Source organism: Salminus brasiliensis, chromosome 1, assembly GCF_030463535.1.
Source record: "Salminus brasiliensis chromosome 1, fSalBra1.hap2, whole genome shotgun sequence".
NCBI lineage: Eukaryota > Metazoa > Chordata > Actinopteri > Characiformes > Bryconidae > Salminus > Salminus brasiliensis.
The window spans coordinates 69,682,401-69,702,958 of NC_132878.1; the positions used below are offsets into that span (position 1 = coordinate 69,682,401).

The window sequence follows — 20,558 nt, forward strand, 5'->3', positions numbered from 1 at the left end:
AACGATGCAAAGTTTACCCACCTTCTAATTTCTATGGTATTGAATCTTTCAAGACGATTGATAACGATATTCGGATCTTTGCCATATCCCATTTGATCATCGTCACTGTCGGACGAAAGATTAAAAGAATCTTCCAAGGGGAAATTATTTGGGTTCTGTGTTGTCTTGGATGGGTCTTGTTTCATTATCGTGAACGGAACTGTTTGACAAAATGTGTGATGCCTGGCTTAATTTATCCAGATTATTGTTTAATAGACTTTCAATCAGATCAGAGAAAAAATCCTGAGGAGTTACATTAATGTCAGGAGATGATCCAGGATCTATATGAGGATTGTGATTGCAGGGGTGCGCTAAAGATTCACTGAGTTAATTCACCGCTTCTAACAGGGTACGATAGGGGTTTATCGCGGTAATCGGATCTTGTTCGTTCAGTGCATTTTGCAATCTGGACAGACTTTGGTTTAGTTCATTAAAGATGTCATGTTGAACCTCTGATGGGTTTTAGGAGACTTTTAGGAGAGCCTTTATATCTGGATTAATCCATGGCTTGTTGTTAATAGCCGTTAGGCAAACGCCACACATGAATTGTGTGGGTGTCTTTCAAGTGCAATCGTCTTTTAGCCAGGGTCAGTTTCATCTTTTTTCTGAGTATCGGACTCCACACTGACCCTTTAAATCCGTCGGCCTTCAGAGTCTGTTGAATGAATGGGTGGAGACTTATGATGTTGTATACATCAGAAGATAAAAAACCTACAATAAGCAGTTATAAATACCTTCAGTAGTTGAGTGATTCCCTCAAAAGAGAACTAGCATCCATCCAGTTATGGCTAGGATGCAGAACTAAACTATATAATACGGGTCCCTCTGTATCACGGCCAAATGAGCCATTAGCACCCCCGTAAAGTCTTACATATTAAACAGATATATATGACAGAATAAGGTTGACCGAACTAACTCCCCGTTTCCAACACAGCAGTAGTCGTGGCCGAGTGGTTAAGGCGATGGACTAAAAATCCAGTGAGGTCTCCCCGCGCAGGTTGTATCTAGCAGCAACAACACATAGCCACAAACGAATCTCGGTAGCTGAAAAATCCTAAGATAACTAAACATCTACAATCTAACCCGACATGGTTCAGTAACAAATAGTTCATCTCTTCCTGTGAGCGTGACAGAGTGTGGTTTACTGCAGCTACAAATTGTAGCAGGTTTATTCAACACATCTGTGAAAATTGACTCTGATAAATGGGCTTTGTTTTACATACAGTCATGCCCGAAAGTATTCATACCCCTGGCAAAGTTTGACTTAAATTTACTTTTATTTAACCAGAAGTTATATTTTTGCCTTGAAACGACACAGGCATCTCCCAGGAGATAACACGATGATGTACAAGAGGCATCATTGTGGGAAAAAGTATTTCTCAGCTTTTATACACATTTGAACAAAAAGTGGCATGTCCAAAATTATTCATACCCTTTGAAAACTGTCACAGTATATGGGAAAATCCAAAGTTCTATACCATTCCAAATAGTCCAAGCTGTTTTAAAGCATCATAATTACCCTGATTCATTGGGAACAGCTGTTTTAATCAACTCAACAGGAGAAAAACAGCAGCTCTCTGCAGTTGGTTTGTGGACAGTCATGGCTAAGACAAAGGAGCTCACTAAGGACCTGCGGCTGTGCATTGTGGCCGCTCACAAGTCAGGAAAGGGCTATAAAGCCATATCAAAATGTTTTCAAGTTCCAGTGGCTACAGTGCAAAGTATTATTCAAAAATACAAGAAGTTCAGCACTGTGGAAAATCTCAGAAGATGTGGTCGGAAGCCAAAAGTGACACCTGTGCTGGCCAGGAGAATAGTGAGAGAGGTGAAGAAAAATCCAAGGATCACCACCAAGGCCATCCTGGTGAATCTGGACTCTGCTGGTGGCGACATCTCAAGGCAGACAGTTCAACGGACACTGCACACTGCTGGGTTCCACGGACGCAGGCCAAGGAGGACACCACTTCTCCAGAAAAGGCACACAAAAGCCCGCTTGACCTTTGCAAATGCTCATCTGGACAAAGAAGAAGACTTCTGGTGTTCTGTTTTATGGTCAGATGAAACAAAAATTGAATTGTTTGGCCACAATGATGTGTGCACCATTTGGCGTAAAAAAGGAGAAGCCTTCAACCCTAAGAACACCATCCCCACTGTCAAACATGGTGGTGGGAACCTAATGTTTTGGGGGTGTTTTTCAGCCAATGGACCAGGGAACTTGATCGCAGTAAATGGCACCATAAAAAAAGAGGGATACATCACGATTCTCAACAACATCAGGCAGTCTGCAGAGAAACTTGGCCTTGGGAACCGGTGGACATTTCAGCACGACAACGACCCAAAACACACAGCCAAAGTGGTGAAGAAATGGTTAGCAGACAAAAACATTAATGTTTTGCAGTGGCCCAGCCAGAGTCCTGAATTTAATCCAATTGAGAATCTGTGGAGGGAGCTAAAGATCAGGGTGATGGCAAGGAGACCCTCGAACCTCAAAGAGTTGGAGCTCATCACTAAAGATGAATGGGCAAAAATACCAGTGGAGACATGCAAAAAGCTGGTCAGCAATTACAGGAAGCGTTTGATTGCTGTAATAGCCAATAAAGGCTTTTCTATTAATTATTGAGAAGGGTATGAATAATTTTGGACATGCCACTTTTTGTTCAAATGTGTATAAAAGCTGAGAAATACTTTTTCCCACAATGATGCCTCTTGTACATCATCGTGTTATCTCCTGGGAGATGCCTGTGTCATTTCCAGGCAAAAATATAATTTCTGGATAAATAAAAGTAAATTTAAGTCAAACTTTGCCAGGGGTATGAATACTTTTGGGCATGACTGTATTAAACAGATATATATGACAGAATAAGGTTGACCGAACTAACTCCCCGTTTCTGACAAAGCAGTAGTCGTGGCCGAGTGGTTAAGACGATGGACTAGAAATCCATTGGGGTATCCTGCCGACTACGGGTGGGTTTTTAATGAGACTCAACAAGTTAGTTTCTTTAGGAACAGCTCTTCAATTTGAGGGCATGCGGGAAAACCCACTTAAGTGAAACATGAAAATTAATTCTGAGTTGTATTTACTTTTTTTTCTTAGTCGTCAGCATTTACTTAATGTACAAATCTTTGTGTAAATCATTAAAATGTCCTTATACATAAACTTTTTTTTTATGGATTTAGCTTTAGTTTCTCACTGTGCCCTCAGATATGAAGATATGATGTAACAACACATAGCCACAAACAAATCTCGGTAGCTGAAAAATCCTAAGATTACTAAACATCTACAATTCATCTTTAAATAATGTGCAAAAGATTGTTTTAAATATAATTTAATGCATAAAGGCATTTTTTAATGATTTACAAGAATAACAGAAATGTAAAATATCCCAAGCTGTAAAACAAAAAAACATCAGCAGCTAAAAATATAGCCATAGCAGGCAAACATATACCAAGCACAGCTAAATACCCGAAGACAAAAAACAGCATCAGCAGCTATGGACGTCTCAGCAGCCAAAAGTACCATTTGCTGCTGAAAGGACTCTGACAACCTTAGTAAAGGACAAAAACACATATCTTCATTAAACATACTACCACTAGCTAAAATCTCTCTGAGCAGCTAACATGCTTCAGACGTTAGCAAATATTCTAAGCAGCTTAAATAACCTAAGCATCTAAAAAAATCCCTAAGCCGATAAAATGCATTTAGATGGTAAAGGTACTCTCAGCAGCTACACATTATCCTCAGAAGTAAAAAAAAAAAAAAACTTATAATAAGCAGTTATAAATACCTTCAGTAGTTGAGTGATACTCTTAAAAGACAACTAGCATCCATCCAGTTATGGCTAGGATGCTGAACTAAACTGTGTAATACGGGTCCCTCTGCATCCCAGCCAAATGAACCATTAGCACCCGCATAAACCTTAAAATCGAAATGACTTTTTTTTTTCTGAATTTGCATATAAACGTCTAATTTAATGAACAAATACAGAAATATAATGTCATTACAAGCTGTTAAGATTGGGCGCCAATTTCACAGCTTGACCACAGTTCTCCCCGCACAGGGTCAAACTCTGCCGAACACGGGTGGGATTTTAATGGGATTCAGTTCGTGAAGCAGCAGGCGAAATGGCAAAACCGCAATTCAGTTTCTTAGAACCATCCATCAATGAATAAAGTGGAACATTCCTCAGAACATGTTGAATTGATTGCGTCTAGTCAATGTCAGAGAGAGATATAGGGGGCACTTTTCATCAAACTAACCACGTCATCAAGCCACGCCCCCTGTATGTCCCTCCCTCGACCAATCAAAAGCGTGCATTTTCACTGGAAGTCCCGCCTTCTGGATATCCCGCCTTCCGGAAGTCCCGCCTAGTGTATTGTCGTCCAATCGGATAGCTGGGGCACTTTTCATCAAACATATTTGACAGGTCCCTTCCGACAACCGTTATCAATTCTCACATACCAATGCTGTGCCCATGTGTATGTGTGTGTGTAATCATTGCATGTAATGGGGAGCCTAGCCGGGGTCAAAAGTTCCTAGTCCCCAGACTTTCAGTCAGACCCTGATTCATCAAACTTATCTGACAGGTCCCTTCCGACAACTGTTACTCATTTCCATCCCCCAAAACTGTGCCACGTGAGAGAGAGATAGAGAAAGAGTTGATCAGAGATCTTTAGACTTTTATTTACGATTCAATCACGTATTACACGCAATGATTCGGTAACATCATTTTAAAAAGGCGAGTGGCCGAGATACATACGATCGAGCAAATCAGAGTATGCAACGTCATAAGTCTCCACCTATTCATTCAACAGGCCCTGTAGGCCGAAGGATTTAAAGGGTCAGTGTTTGTGCGGCGGTTAGGGTTAGAAGATAGCCGTAATAATCATGGCTTCTGTCACAGATGCACCCAAAAAGATGAAACTGACTCTGGCTAAAAGGCGATTGCGTTTAAAAGACACAGACACGATTTATGCGTGGCGTTTGTCTAACGGCTATTATTTCGGGTTCTATTATCATGAAGAAAATTATGCGTTGATTTTGTACAGCGGGCCCACATCAAGTTTTGCGGATGCCTCTGAACTTTTTTCCTTGCAACGCGATGAATGGCATACTTTCAAAAGACATTTTGCTTGTATGTATACTTATATTAAATTAGATATTCGGATTGCAAAGAAGAATACGACGAGATTTTTAATCTAACGTGGAAACCTTGCAAGTCGCTGCAAACATTCAGTCTTTGTCCGGAAACCTTGCAAGTCGCTGCAAATATTCAGTCTTTGTCCGTGAAGAAAAGTTTGAAGTATGTCTCACCGTAATTTACATGATCAGATGTTGCGCATTTGAGGAAGAATCTAATGAGAGAGACTTTCAGATTGTCTTTAAATTGAAAAATTTTCAAAAGATGATTCTCGAATATTTTGCAAAAATTGACAGCGCATTCAATATGGTAAAAACATAGAAAACAAGAGCGACTTCAGAATCTTTTCTTTTTTTTTCTTTTTTTCTTTTTTATTATCATTTCTTTTTGGAATTTATTTTTGTAATAATAATTCTTTACACGGTCCCATATATACATATAAAATTGCATATTTCATTCCTTAAAACTCTTGAAGACAAAAACTATGCGGCTCCGATTCTTTGCCTGATGGACCCCCAGGAAATTGGGAACATGACCTTTTACGACCTTTATCCCACCCACCCCCCCCCCCTTGTTTCAAAACTGCATTTAAGCAACAGCTTGGTCGAAGTGGAAGCTCATTTTGAAAGCGTCTCTTTTTTTGGAGAAATCCCCAGCAAAATGGAATATTCTCAAGGTAAGAAAACTTTGTCTTTTACTACATACAATGCATTTATTAGAAAATAGGTAAAGTATAGCGCTCGAAATTAAGTCAACGCATGTTTTTATGTATCTTCTTAAGGTTTAATACACTTTTGATCGTAAGTATTATGTAAGTAATATTTTAAAGTTATATGTATCGCATGCTTCCTGGTGATCTACAAATGAGAATGATGTAAGTAAGTAATTTTAAACACAAATTAAGATACATGTAGTTTGTAATCTCTTTTTTAAAAATTATTTATTTATTTTTCTTTTATTTTAATCAGCTTCTAGAAGAACATTGTCAAACGCATCAAGTAAGTAACTTTTTAGCTAAAATGATGATGATTAGTATTCTGTGCAATATAATCTTGTGATATAAAATTGTATATTTTATTTATAGATCAGGATTCATATGAACAATTTGATGACGTTATCTTTGTTCAACAATACAATCCACCGAGTAAGTCAATTGAATTTTATTTTATTTTTTCATCCTATAAAACCGATAGTTTTTAGAATGAATGCATTTACTTATTGTATTAATTGTTTAGGTTACAAATCTGAAGAGAGAGATTTTCTAGAGGAAAATAGCGATCGGAGATGTAACACACCATCCGGTCAGTTAATTATATTTCATTTAAAGTAAATACATTATTTAAATACGCATTATACTTATTTATACGATCCCCCTATCGATTTCGACAACCAATCCGATCAACTCTATCAACCAACTTCTCCGAGTAAGTGATGTTAAACACATTATTTTGTCAGAAAATGATTTATTTTTCTTTACTTAATTACATATTTAATACCTTTAATAGGACCTCAAATAGATGAAGGATCTGCAGACCGCTTCTCCAACACCCATCCATTTGGTGTGTAGATTTTGAGTAATTATATATATTATGTACAATTATGTACTAGAACTCATAAATCAAATGCTCACTGTCGCTAATGAGGAAGTGGGCCCGCGTGACGTTCATGTCGAAATTCAAGGTAATACTCTGACTGTTTCATTCCCAGTTCAGGTAAGGAACGGGGTTGTAGATTTAGAATCAACTCTAAAGATGATTGAAAATGCTGTTCAGAGTAAATTTGATATACTTTCCGACGAAACTTTGCAACTGGTAATTTGAATCGTACACGCACCCCGTGGTGGAGGACGTAATAAGCTATCACACTTGTTCAACTCGGACATTGTTCAGAAAAAGATGAAACACCTGTATGTTTTTCAAAACAAAGATAACCTGTGTTTTGCCTGCGTTTCCCGATTATTGAACCCTGACAAAAATGATTTTCAAATCAAACAACTAGCGACACAATTACAACACAATGCGGGATTATCTGTAAATGATGCGGTCAGTCTGGCTGACGTAGCACGTTTTGAACAGTCGCTGAACTATAAAATTGTAGTGATGTCCTGTAACGGAAACAAAAACGGGTACTCTTATTTTCAAAACAGCAAGATGCCGCATGACAAAACCTTGTTCTTGTTCCTGCACGAAAATCATTATTATGGTGTGAAAAACCTCAAAGCTCTATTAGGCACGTCCTACGTATGCCCTTACTGCTACGCAGGATTTAACGATATGAAACATCATAAATGTGATTTCCATTGCAATGTGTGTCTTGACAGTGAATGCCCCTGTCATCCTAAAGAATCTGTACAATGTAAAGATTGCCTAAGGATTTGTAGATTGGCATATTGCTACGCAAAACATAAATCTAAAGAAGGTAGAAGTTGCCCACCGTGTAATTTAAGGTACTACTGTCCTGAGTGTAACACTACACAGGATAGAATTAAAGGATCCAAAAAGAATAGGTGTCATAAAAAAAGTCTCTGTAAACACTGCGGCGTTTTAGTTAATAAGTTTAAGTTAATTCTGAAATTGAGCACAAATGCCTTATGGAACCGTTAAAAATAGAGCGGTCGGATGAAAAGTACATTTTTTATGATTTTGAGACAAACCAGGAGACAGGGGTTCACATAGCAAATTTTGTATGTTGCATGGATTTTAAAGGTAATATGTGGTCTGCGGAAGGCGTTGAATGCGTAGCGCCATTTTTTAACCGGTTTCGCAGGAAGAAATACAAAGGCTATACGTTCATAGCGCACAATGCCCGGGGGTATGATTCCTACATTTTGTTGAACCATTTGGTAAAGGAAGGAATCACTCCTAGAATCATAGCACAGGGCGGTAAAATCTTGTGTTTTGAAGATGAAAACTATAATCAGAGATACATCTCTGGTCTGTACTGTGTTGTGTTGTCTGTCCGCACTTGTTTGTTTGTGTTGCACTTGTGTCTTGTATGCACTGTCTATGTTGCACCATGGTCCTGGAGGAGCGTTGTTTCGTTTCACTGTGTACTCTGTATGTAGTTGAAATGACAATAAAACCCACTTGACTTGACTTGACTTGACATCGACAGCCTTTCTTTTCTTCCTATGAGACTGAGCGCGATTCCAAAGGCTATGGGGTTCACATCGGAAAAGAAAGGTTATTTTCCACATTTCTGGAACACCCTTAAAAATCAAAACTACGTAGGCCTTATCCTCAACCAGAGTTCTATGGTGTAGACACCATGATGAGCAAAGAGAGAGATGATTTTTTTGATTGGTACGGCACACTCGCAGGAAAGTTGTTTGACTTTAGGAAAGAGATGGCTGAATACTGTGAAAATGACGTTCGTATTCTGAGGATGGGTTGTCTGGCATTCAGGAGTGAAATACTAAACAGCACGGGGGTAGACCCCTTCAAGTGTATTACCATCGCGAGCGTTTGTTTGAAAATTTTCAGAACCAACTTCCTGCCTGAAAACACACTAGCTATCCCGCCTTTAGATAATTACATCAACAGACAGAAATCGTTTTCCACACCCGCCATTCAATGGTTAGAGTACATCTCTGAACGAGACAAGATTCCCATTCGACACGCCCTTAACGAAGGCGAAGTCAAGTTCGGAAACTACTATGTAGACGGATACTTTGAAGACTGTAGCGTCAGAAAAGCTTTCGAGTTTTTAGGATGTTTTTATCACGGATGTGATAAAAGCTATCCTTCAAACATGACCCATCCTCTGAGTAAGGAATCACATTCCTTTGGTGACATTCGCCAACAGAGTTTGGAGAAAATTCAGGTATTACGAAGCACCCACAACTTGCACGTAACAACGATGTGGGAATCTATGCTAGGCCTATGCTAGACTCGAACTGTACAGCGTTATTGATCGTCTGCAACAGAGGTGTTTGTACACAGATACCGACAGCGTCATCTTCAAAAGTAAACCGGGTGACTGGATGCCGCCTCTGGGGGATTACTTGGGTTGTCTCACGAGTGAACTGGACCCGGGTGATCATATTGTAGAATTTGTAAGTGGCGGACCAAAAACCTACGGTTACAGAACTTTCAAGGGTAAGACTACGATGAAAGTCAAAGGCATTACATTAAACTATGCTAATACTAAAGTTGTAAATTTGGAATCCTTGACAGAACTGGTAGACAAAAGTGTGAAAACCCCCTATCATAACGGTGAAATAATGACCTCCCACAATCAAATTGTCAGAGATAAAAGAGGCTTTCACTTGAAAAACAAAGCTCAGATGAATGTCGTGTACGATAAACGAGTTCTATTACCGGACTTTACAACCTTACCTTACGGGTATTAATCAAGTTTTCATTCAACAAAAAAAATAATAAATTAAAATAAATTAAAAAAATGGACGGTAAAAAATGGTTTGATGCTAGGCTTCAGCTCCCTTTTTCTTGCATCGTTTGCGGTCCCAGCAATAGCGGGAAATCTTTTTTTATCAAAATGTTGCTTGAAAATTGTAAGAATGTCATGTCAAAAATTCCAGATCAGATTGTTTGTTTGGTGTTATATCTGTTGGCAGCCTATGTACCATGATCTGATGAAAAATATAAACGTTCGATTTGTTAAAGGTATACCCGACTCTTTGTGTGATGATGAACTATTTCCTTCCCACAAAACTAATTTATTGGTGATTGACGATTTAATGGAAACGGCTAGCAAGAATGAGAAAGTAGAAAAAGCCTTTACAAAATATACTCATCATAGAAATCTGAGTGTTATCTATCTGGTTCAAAATCTGTTTTTTCAAGGGAGAAGCAGCAGAACCATCAACTTAAACACCAACTACATGGTTCTTTTTAAAAATCCTAGAGACAAGTTACAGATTAGCGTGCTGGCACATCAAATGTATCCGGGTAACAGCAAGTACTTTTTAGAAAGTTTCCAGGACGCTACCTCTAGGCCTTACGGATATTTATTTGTAGACTTGAAAGCGTCGACGCCAGAAGAACTTCATCTCAGGTCAGGACTGTTTTCCTGGGAGAATCCGGTAGTGTATGTACAGAAAAAAACAAAACAAAAACTAAAATGACATCCGCTCGACTCAAGAGGAATTTACACGTGTTAAGGGCTCTATATCAAGCTACTCCTCGAGAAAGGAAGCTTATAGTATGTAACGCCCCTGAGGATCTCATACTCGCCATCTGCGAAATAGCTCTAAATCTACTGAGAGGACGCATTCCTTTAACGACTCATCCGTATCAGCAATTGAAAAAACTGAAAAAATCAATTAAACTTTTTGCTGATAAACGAACGTCTGTGGAAGCTAAAAGAAAGTCTATTCAACAAACCGGGGGGTTTCTTTTACCTTTGTTAAGCGTTGCGGTACCCTTCATCAGTAGTTTAATAGCATCGCGTCAGAAATAACATGGAATCTGCCAAAAAAATGTATTTGGTACCTCACCACCAACTCGAAAAACTTAAAAACTTGAGCGGTCAAGAAAATGTTAGAAAGACTGTAGAAAACGATATAGATGAAGAGATGTGTCATATTCTGACTAGGACCGACTTGAATCCTTATGAAAAGGCAAAACCTTCCGCCGTAACCTTACAAAGATTTCTAAACCTAGTCAAAAGAGGGGATGAAGAAACTGCTCAACTAACGCTTTCGCTTCCCCTTGAATCTCAAAATAAAATGGTTACTGGTTCAGAAGAGGACGGTAGTTTGACCGAAGATGAAATTGCAAAAGAGGTAATTGATAATGTTCCGTCCAGAACCAGAAAAAATGCTTCCTATTTTCATGGAGAAAATATCAAAGTCTAGCAGCGTTGCTTCATGGAACAACGATGGAGAGTTTATTTTTTAAAGGGAAAGCGATCAAAAGATCACACATGTTGGACTTGGTTAAAAATCTCACGGCGCCTCTAAATGCCCTTATCAAACCATTTCTAACGCGGGGGTTCGGCGTAAAATATCCGACGTAAAGAAAAACAAGTCATTGTATTCTCAGGTAGTTTCAAACAGCTCGGATCATAAAAGAAGCGATTCTGACTCATCTAGTCACGGTACCCTTGAACCTGTTTTTAAATCCCCCAGTTTTACTTCGTCAAGCTGGTTAAATTTTGAATGATGTGTATTGTCGTGTTGATATAAATAAATGATGAGACGATGTAAAGTTGTATAATCTTGTAAGTTGTTATTTATTTGAATAAACGGTGCATACACTTTTTTTCTCGTATCCTGCGTTGTTATTTCACTATGCATTACATTCTAAATTTTTCACCGCAGTTAACGCATTGAACACATTTCATGACGCAAGTTGTATTTACTCTAGGATACATTTGTTTGACGAAAGATACAACTATCATTTCTTTTCAAATCACAGGTATACATAGACATAATATGATTAAACGAATATCCTTTAGCTCTGTGACATAAAAATAATATGCAGTGTCCGCAGCAAACCGATTCAAACCTTTGAACTTGCTTTGAGTTGTGACTTATTTTAAAGCAGTTCCTTTTTAAAAATGAATAAATAGATTTAGGAAAGAGTTCATAAGTCGGTGGGTTTCCGTACGAGTCAAAAAATTCTCCGGAGGTTTCGTCATTTAGGCTTAAAGCCAGCCAGTGTTCCCCTGGCATGTAACTCTGGTGAGTGTTTATGATGAAAAGCGCAGCGTTCTCGGGTAGTTCATCGCAGGCAAAGACGCCTCTGAATATCTTTTTTACAGCGGGGCAACTTCTCATCACATCCAAAAGTTCTCCGGTATCCATATTTACTGATAATCGATGAGAATGTTTCGCCGATTATTGATTTCCAGAATCGAATCAAAACTGGCGTAAACGATTAGGTTTACGGTTCTCGGAAGAGGGTTTTGAAATCTTAGCTCCAGTCTCATATTTCCAGACTTTATTAACGATAGATGTTGTCCGCAGTCATCATCGGGACTCAGATTGAACGCGATCAGGGTATGGCCTTGCGCATGATCTTGTCTGTTTATCGACAATCCTTGATCCTTAAGATGTTTTCCGGACGCTAAAATTAACGAATGAAATTCACGAACGACGTTTCCTGATTCAAAATTAGGCTGAAACGGTTTTGCTGGATACTGTGTTCCGTCAACGTAAAGAGCGACAAACTCTGTATCGTAATGTTTAAAATGGAAGGGGTTCTCATCCGTCACTCCGCTGAAAGTGTCGTTGTCAACCATTCTGAAAATGACGGTTTTAGGGAGAGGTCCCAGGAATAGATTCTCTTGGGTGCATATACGACTCCCTGCCGGTAGACTGAAGGTCTTCATGCTTACTCTTTCGATCGGGTATTTGGCTGTGGAGTTGAGCAACGCCTGAGCATATCCCAACTTTACAGCCGGAGACACCGTTACTTTTTTCACAAACTGAGACGCCGAAAGTACAACACCGTTCAGTAACAGTTTATCCTGAAAAAATATATCGGAGTGAATATGACAGATCAAGTCAAAGGTTTTGCTTTCGGAGCTAAAAAGGGCTCTGTTTCTGAGGCCGTTGTTACGGCCTTGCGGGTCCGTCACATCCATTTGTCCGGCGGTGTCTTTGTAAAATAGCCCCGCGGAACATTGCGTTTCCAAAGCAGATTTGCTAAAATTTTAAATCAATTCCATAATTGCTCTGAAGGGGTTCGTATTACTCGACTGACTGATGAGACGATCTCCCAACATAACGTCTACTTGAGAAAAGAGAGACGCAATGGGATAGTTCACAACTCCGACCTTAGCATCCTTAGCTATGTCGGTGCCGTCTGTGTTTGTGATTTTACACCGGAGATGTAAAAAAAGTGTTGTCTAGAACTCCAAGGGTCCATTATCCATTACGGCTGAAAGCAGCGGTATTTCGATGTAAACATACTTTTCAATGCTCGTTTGGGTGTACGGTAGCGTGAAAATATCTAATTCCTACTTGGTGCATTCTGACGATAGACTGTGCAGGAAAGCCATGGCTTTAAAAAATGTTCACCTTTCTCTGTTTGACGGATGATGATGATGATGATGATGATGATGAGGTAGAACATGTACTCACCACATCGCTTACGATACCTTTTGCTGCGGATTTTAAATGAGGTTTTGCGATAGTCAAGTCAAGTCAAGTCAAATTTATTTGTATAGCGCTTTTTACAACTGTTGTCGTCACAAAGCAGCTTTACATAATTATTACTTAATAAAGAACAGAGACAGAGAAGAAAGAAGAAATAACATGAAGCGTCAAAGACCCCCGTGAGCAAGCCAACGGCGACAGTGGCAAGGAAAAACTCCCTCAGAGCTGGAGGAAGAAACCTTGGGAGGAACCAAGACTCACAAGGGGGACCCATCCTCCTCTGGCCAGACTGTTTTAAACATTAATGATAAAAATTACCAAACCAGGTACAACAGAAAGTTAATAGTTGTGATATTAATAGTGTCAGACAGTGGACTACTATCAGCAGCAAGCGGGGCATGGTCTACGGGGGTATCCCCTTTTTATAATAGGAACAGCCATCCTAAAAAGCGCTTTAAAGATTCCGCCTAACCCTGACCCATACATGGTCGGACTCCCGTGATACCCCCGTAGACCATGCCCCGCTTGCTGCTGATAGTAGTCCACGTAGAGAAAAGGAACATGCAGATCTTGGTCAGTTTTGACTTCGATGATTATATCGCTTATCAGATTCTTACTCACACGTACATAGTGTGGCTTGTTGTAGGTTAATGTGACAATTTCGTTGTTTTTACCGCTTATATGTACGCACCTCAACAAAGGTACAAAACTTTCCCCTACTCTTTGATAATGAATAATATCTGTATACACAAACATTGTGTAAAATCCCCCGTAAATGACGGAAGGATAGGGAGCCTCTGGGTTCTGGGAGTTTTTTTTTTCTTCCAGACCCAGCACATGCGCCAGTTTTCCGTATGTACTTAGGGAATAGGGCTTCTTTGTGTCCAAACGGATTTTGTTGGTCTGGGGGTTGTATTTAATTCTTACCTCAAGGCCTAAAAGTTTTAAAATCCTGTTAATTTCGTTAACCAAATAACGCCGTTGTCATAACGTACAAAAAATAGACTTTCCCAATTTCTCAAAGAGTACCATGTATGGGGATATTGCACTTCTGTAAGTGCCACCTCCCAATCGCCAACCAACTTGATGGGTTTAGCAAATTTAGTAGTGTAATTCGAGATCTTATTGTTAGGATAAACGTTGAGGGATGAGTTGCTCGGTAGAGTCACAAAGAACCCACTCTCTTCCATGGTGCACCGATTATGATTTTCATTCGGATATCGTCTCAACGATTTAAACTTTGACAATGTCCTTGGACGGAATCCAAGAGTTAAATTTATCGGGCCACCCCACCCATTTCACTAAACACATCTTTTTACCATTTTGTACCTTTTCATCCAATATTTTTTTCTATTTTAAATGATTTATCTTTTCCTACTATAATCTTTTGCAGTTCTTGTTCATAAAATGTACCCTCTATCTTTTCACCATCGGCATCAGTTTGTATACCGGAGGCTCTCTCGGTATCTGTTCGGAAACTGTGAAATATTCATCCGTGTAGTTTTGCTCGTAACCTTTTTCAAACTGACTTTTTAAACGTGAAATCCTAACAACGTCACCGACCTTAAACTTAAACAGTAGTTTCTTTGCTCTTGAAGGAAACAAGCCGTACAAGGTTTTAAATACTTTGAAAGAGTTTGTTTCATTGACCTCTGCGGGTTTCATTTTTATACTGCTGTGGTAGTTGTGGTTGTAGGCGTCAACCAAATCCTGAACTACATCAGAGTATTTTCTCGTATTAAAGGCCGTAAAATATTTCCACATTTTATTCCTGAGCGTCTTATTAAACCGCTCGCAGACGGAAGCTTTCAGTCCTGTACCCGTAGCAAAGTGAATAATGTTGTGCTTTTTCATTAAGCCTCGAACGTTTTCGTTAAAAAATTCCTTTCCTTGATCGGTTTGTAGTTTTCTCGGAACTCGTCCTTCCTTTAGAATGGAATCAAAAGCTTTGCTCACCTCAGCTCCGGTCTTGTTTCGTAATACGCGTACCCAAGCATATTTAGATAAAATATCGATACACGTCAACATAAATTTCATACCGTCGTTACTATCCGACACATTCGTCATATCCACTAAATCGGCTTGCCATTGTTCATCAACATTTTTCACAAAAACTCTGTTTCTTTTAAATTTCACAGAAATGGGTTTGTGAAGAGTATATGCATCCTGAGCCGCTAACCATTTTTTAACATCCTTGTCGTTTGCCCTTTTACCTAGTTTCTCAACGACGGCTCTTTGTAAACTCTCAACCCCTCCATAAGACCCTGGATTTGAGGGATTATAATATATATTCTTCAACAACCTCTCAGACATATCGCCGTGTCTCTGCAATAATGGTCAAAAACGATTGTGTAATCAACATTTATTCTTACAAAAGTCTCGCAATATGAAAGATATTTACATTATGTTCCATTAAAAAAGACAACAAAGAGTCAATTGTTTTTACAACATCCACATTTTCCTTGTTTAACATTTTCAAAACACACACGTCGGTTACATAGGTAAAGATACATAGTAAGTGACCGGAGTTATATTCGGTCGATATTTCAAACATATGAGACAAAACGTGATGCATATATTCGTGTAAGGGGTATGAACTGTTTGCCGCAACAGAAATTAAAATGTTCCAATTCGAGGATGAAGATCGCACAACTTCCATTTTTCTGTCTAATTTTGATAAAGCGTCATCCGCGGATATTTGTCTCAGACACATTTCATCATCAACTCTCAGTTCAATCATTTTGCGGAGCAGAGATTTACCCCGGGTCCTCAGGCATTTCTTGGAGAAGGATTTGGCGGAAGAGACGATGATACCCATGTCAGAGACGGTTCAAGGGGGTCCAGAGAGCAATGAAAGTTCCAATAGTCCATAATATCTTCTTTCACTCCATCGTTGTAAACAGTTACAGTTTTGTCCTTGATCTCTTGCAGAGATGTCTTGAAGTCACGTTCATCTCGTAATTCGCACACGACCGTTTCAGCAACGGTTTGGAGTTTTTCCAAAGTCGGCACGTTCGAGATTCCGCACAACTTTAGAGCCCTGGCTAAGGTGTATTTCAACCAAGGCCTAAAAAGTTTTGTCAACAGCCTTTTAGCGTTAAAGTGTAGGTACAGATCTTCAGGCTCAAACAAGCAGGTGTGCTGTAATTGGCTGGGGTGGTCGATGGCGCATCCGTTGCAGTTTTCACGCATATCACTTTCAATGATTTTGTCCATTAGATCACCCGTCACAGCGCGTATGATGGAAAGCACAGCCGAACTTACACACCCGTCGATTTCCACCATCGCTTCAGTCTGAGGCAAATCTGAGGAAATGTTTTCAGTGTTAGGAACGTAGGAATACAAGTTTAAGAGTTTTTGAGCCATTGCCGATGAGATGCCCGTCGTCACTGCGTGTAGGAAAAAATAAAATCTTTGTGATGACCGGTACAAGGATCTGACTTTATACTCTGCGTTCTAGGGTGTGGGTCACAACTTTGACTCCGCCCCCAACCTCTTTCACAAACACACGATTGATTTCCAGATCGTGAACCTTTACAAACGGATAGCTGATGTCGGAATCAAAATGATCATTCAGTCTCATTTTTAATCTCTCCATACCTTTGATTCGTTCCAGCTCATCAAACAATCGTTCAACGTTTCCGACAAAATCTTCAAATATCTCTTTCCAGTCATCCCACTGTATGTCACGTGGTAATCTTTTTTTTCAAGCAAAACGCCACTCGCTGAGCGCTTGCGGTTGTGCAAGGTAGACAGACATATGGCGTTGGATCCGTCCTCATCGCCGAAGGCTTGTAAGCCAAAAGTGTATGACGATGCTTGGCCTGATGGTTTCCAGGGTGTTATGAGTATTGTAAATACAGGACTAGTACCCTTAGGTCTGTTTTTCATAAAATTGTTCAATTCAGCGGTGCGCTTCTTGAAATTACCCCAGTCATTGCGATGCAAGGTAAAATGGGTAGCTGTGTCTTCCACTCTCGACGTCGCCCCGCTGTACAACACAACTCTGTCATTTTCTTGATCAAAATAGAACCCGAAATAACCGCCTTTAGACAAACGCCACGCATGAATCGTGTCTGTGTCTTTCAAGCGCATTTTTGTTCTTGTTCTTGCTAGGGTCGGCCGTATTTTTTTGGGTGCATCTGTGACAGAAGCCATGATTATTACGGCTATCTTTTAACCCTAACCGCCACACAAACACTGACCCTCCGGCCCTCCGACCCTAAATCCTTCGGCCTACAGGGCCTGTTGAATGAATAAGTGGAGACTTATGACGTTGCATACTCTGATTTGCTCGATCATAAATATCTCGGCCACCTGATTGGGCGCCTTTTTTAAATGATGTTACCGAATCATTGCGTGTAATACGTGATTGAATCGTAAATATATAGTATAAAGATCACTGATCAACTCTTTCTCTATCTCTCTATCTCTCTCTCACGTGGCACAGTTTTGGGGGGTGGAAATGAGTAACAGTTGTCGGAAGGGACCTGTCAGATAAGTTTGATGAATCAGGGTCTGACTGAAGGTCTGGGGACTAGGAACTTTTCATCCCGGCTAGGCTCCCCATTACATACAATGATTACACACACACATATACACATTGGCACAGCATTGGTTTGTGAGAATTGATAACGGTTGTCGGAAGGGACCTGTCAAATACGTTTGATGAAAAGTGCCCCAGCTATCCGATTGGACGACAATACACTAGGCGGGACTTCCGGAAGGAGGGATATCCAGAAGGCGGGACTTCCGGTGAAAATGCACGCTTTTGATTGGTCGAGGGAGGGCATGGCGTGGCTTGATGACGCGGCACGATCTGATTGGTCGAGACGACCTGTCAAAACTAGTTTGATGAAAAGTGCCTCCTATATCTCTCTCTAATGTCTGACAAGCTGCTGCTGGTTCCTCTTACGTGTGGTACAGGGTATTGGCATAAGGATAGTTTGTTACTCTACAACATTAAAGGAATAAAAGTTAAGTTGACATACCAATTTATTTCTCCCTGAATAGGCTTAATCTAAAATATTAAAAACAAATTTATGGCAAAATAAATTTGAACGATATGAAGAAGGCTTCCCCCACGCAGGTTCGATCCCTGCCGATTACGGGTGGGTTTTTAATCTTTGACGGAATAAGTAGTCGTGAAGGACGAGTCAACCAGTATCACCTTACTCTCATAAGTTTGATCCCTGCTTACTACAGGGATGTTTTTAATGGGACTTAGATTATGAAGAATAATTGATTCAATTGACATGCGCAGATTTACAATAGAGTTTATAGACTCTCAAAACAGAAGTATGTTAGAACCTACCCTTCACTTTTCTTTTTGAAACGCTGCAACTGAAAAGTGAGAGTGTGGTTTACTGCAGCTACAAATTGTAGCAGGTTTATTCAACACAGCTGTGAAAATTGACTCTGATAAATAGGCTTTGTCTTACATATTAAACAGATATATGTGACAGAATAAGGATGACCGTACTAACTCCCCCATTCTGGCAAAGCAGTAGTCGTGGCCGAGTGGTTAAGGCGATGGACTAGAAATCCATTGGGGTCTCCCCGCGCAGGTTCGAATCCTGCCGACTACGGGTGGGTTTTTAATGAGAACTGCTCTTCAATTTGAGGGCATGCGGGGAAAACCCACTTAAGTGAAACATGAAAATTAATTCTGAGTTGTATTTACTTCTTTTTCTTAGTCGTCAGCATTTACTTAAAAAATTTACAAATCTTTGTCTAAACCATTAAAATGTCCTTATACATAAACTTTTTTTTTATGGATTTAGCTTTAGTTTCTCACTGTGCCCTCAGATATGAAGATATGATGTCTCTAGCTGCAACAACACATAGCCACAAACAAATCTCGGTAGCTGAAAAATCCTAAGATAACTAAACATCTACAATTCATCTTTAAATAATGTGCAAAAGATTGTTTTAAATATAATTTAATACATAAAGGCATTTTTAATGATTTACAAGAATAACAGAACTGTAAAATATCCCGAGCTGTAAAACAAAAAACATCAGCAGCTAGAAATATAGCCATAGCAGGCAAACATATACCAAGCACAGCTAAATACCCGAAGACAAAAAACAGCATCAGCAGCTATGGACGTCTCAGCAGCCAAACGTACCATTTGCTGCTGAAACGACTCTGACAACCTTAGTAAAGGACAAAAACACATATCTTCATTAAACATACTACCACTAGCTAAATTCTCTCTGAGCAGCTAACATGCTTCAGACGTTAGCAAATATTCTAAGCAGCTTAAATAACCTAAGCATCTAAAAAAATCCCTAAGCCGATAAAATGCATTTAGATGGTAAAGGTACTCTCAGTAGCTAAAACCAAAAAAACAGCCAGCAGCTACACATTATCCTCAGAAGATAAAAAAAAAAAAATTGCATATAAACGTCTAATTTAAAGAACAAATACAGAAATATAATGTCATTACAAGCTGTTAAGATTGGGCGCCAATTTCACAGCTTGACCACAGTTCTCCCCGCACAGGGTCGAACTCTGCCGAACACGGGTGGGATTTTAATGGGATTCAGTTCGTGAAGCAGCAGGCGAAATGGCAAAACCGCAATCCAGTTTCTTAGAACCATCCATCAATGAATAAAGTGGAACATTCCTCAGAACATGTTGAATTGATTGCGTCTAGTCAATGTCTGACGAGCTGCTGCTGGTTCCTCTTACGTGTGGTACAGGGTATTGGCATAAGGATACTTTGTTACTCTACAACATTAAAGGAATAAAAGTTAAGTTGACATACCAATTTATTTCTCCCTGAATAGGCTTAATCTAAAATATTAAAAACAAATTTATGGCAAAATAAATTTGAACGATATGAAGAAGGCTTCCCCCACGCAGGTTCGATCCCTGCCGATTACGGGTGGGTTTTTAATCTTTGACGGAATAAGTAGTCGTGAAGGACGAGTCAACCAGTATCACCTTACTCTCATAAGTTTGATCCCTGCTTACTACAGGGATGTTTTTAATGGGACTTAGATTATGAAGAATAATTGATTCAATTGACATGCGCAGATTTACAATAGAGTTTATAGACTCTCAAAACAGAAGTATGTTAGAACCTACCCTTTACTTTTCTTTTTGAAACGCTGCAGCTGAAAAGTCAGAGTGTGGTTTACTGCAGCTACAAATTGTGGCAGGTTTATTCAACACAGCTGTGAAAATTGACTCTGATAAATAGGCTTTGTCTTAGATATTAAACAGATATATATGACAGAATAAGGTTGACCGTACTAACTCCCCGGTTCTGGCAAAGCAGTAGTCGTGGCCGAGTGGTTAAGGTTAA

General features: G+C 39.6%; 1 non-coding gene across 1 annotated transcript; it reads left to right on the top strand.

Annotated features, from left to right (window-relative positions):
* The first annotated feature begins 18,748 nt into the window (after positions 1–18,748).
* trnas-aga (transfer RNA serine (anticodon AGA)) lies at positions 18,749–18,830 on the top strand. Its single transcript has one exon. It is a non-coding gene; the product is annotated as a tRNA-Ser (tRNA).
* The last annotated feature ends 1,728 nt before the right edge of the window (positions 18,831–20,558 follow it).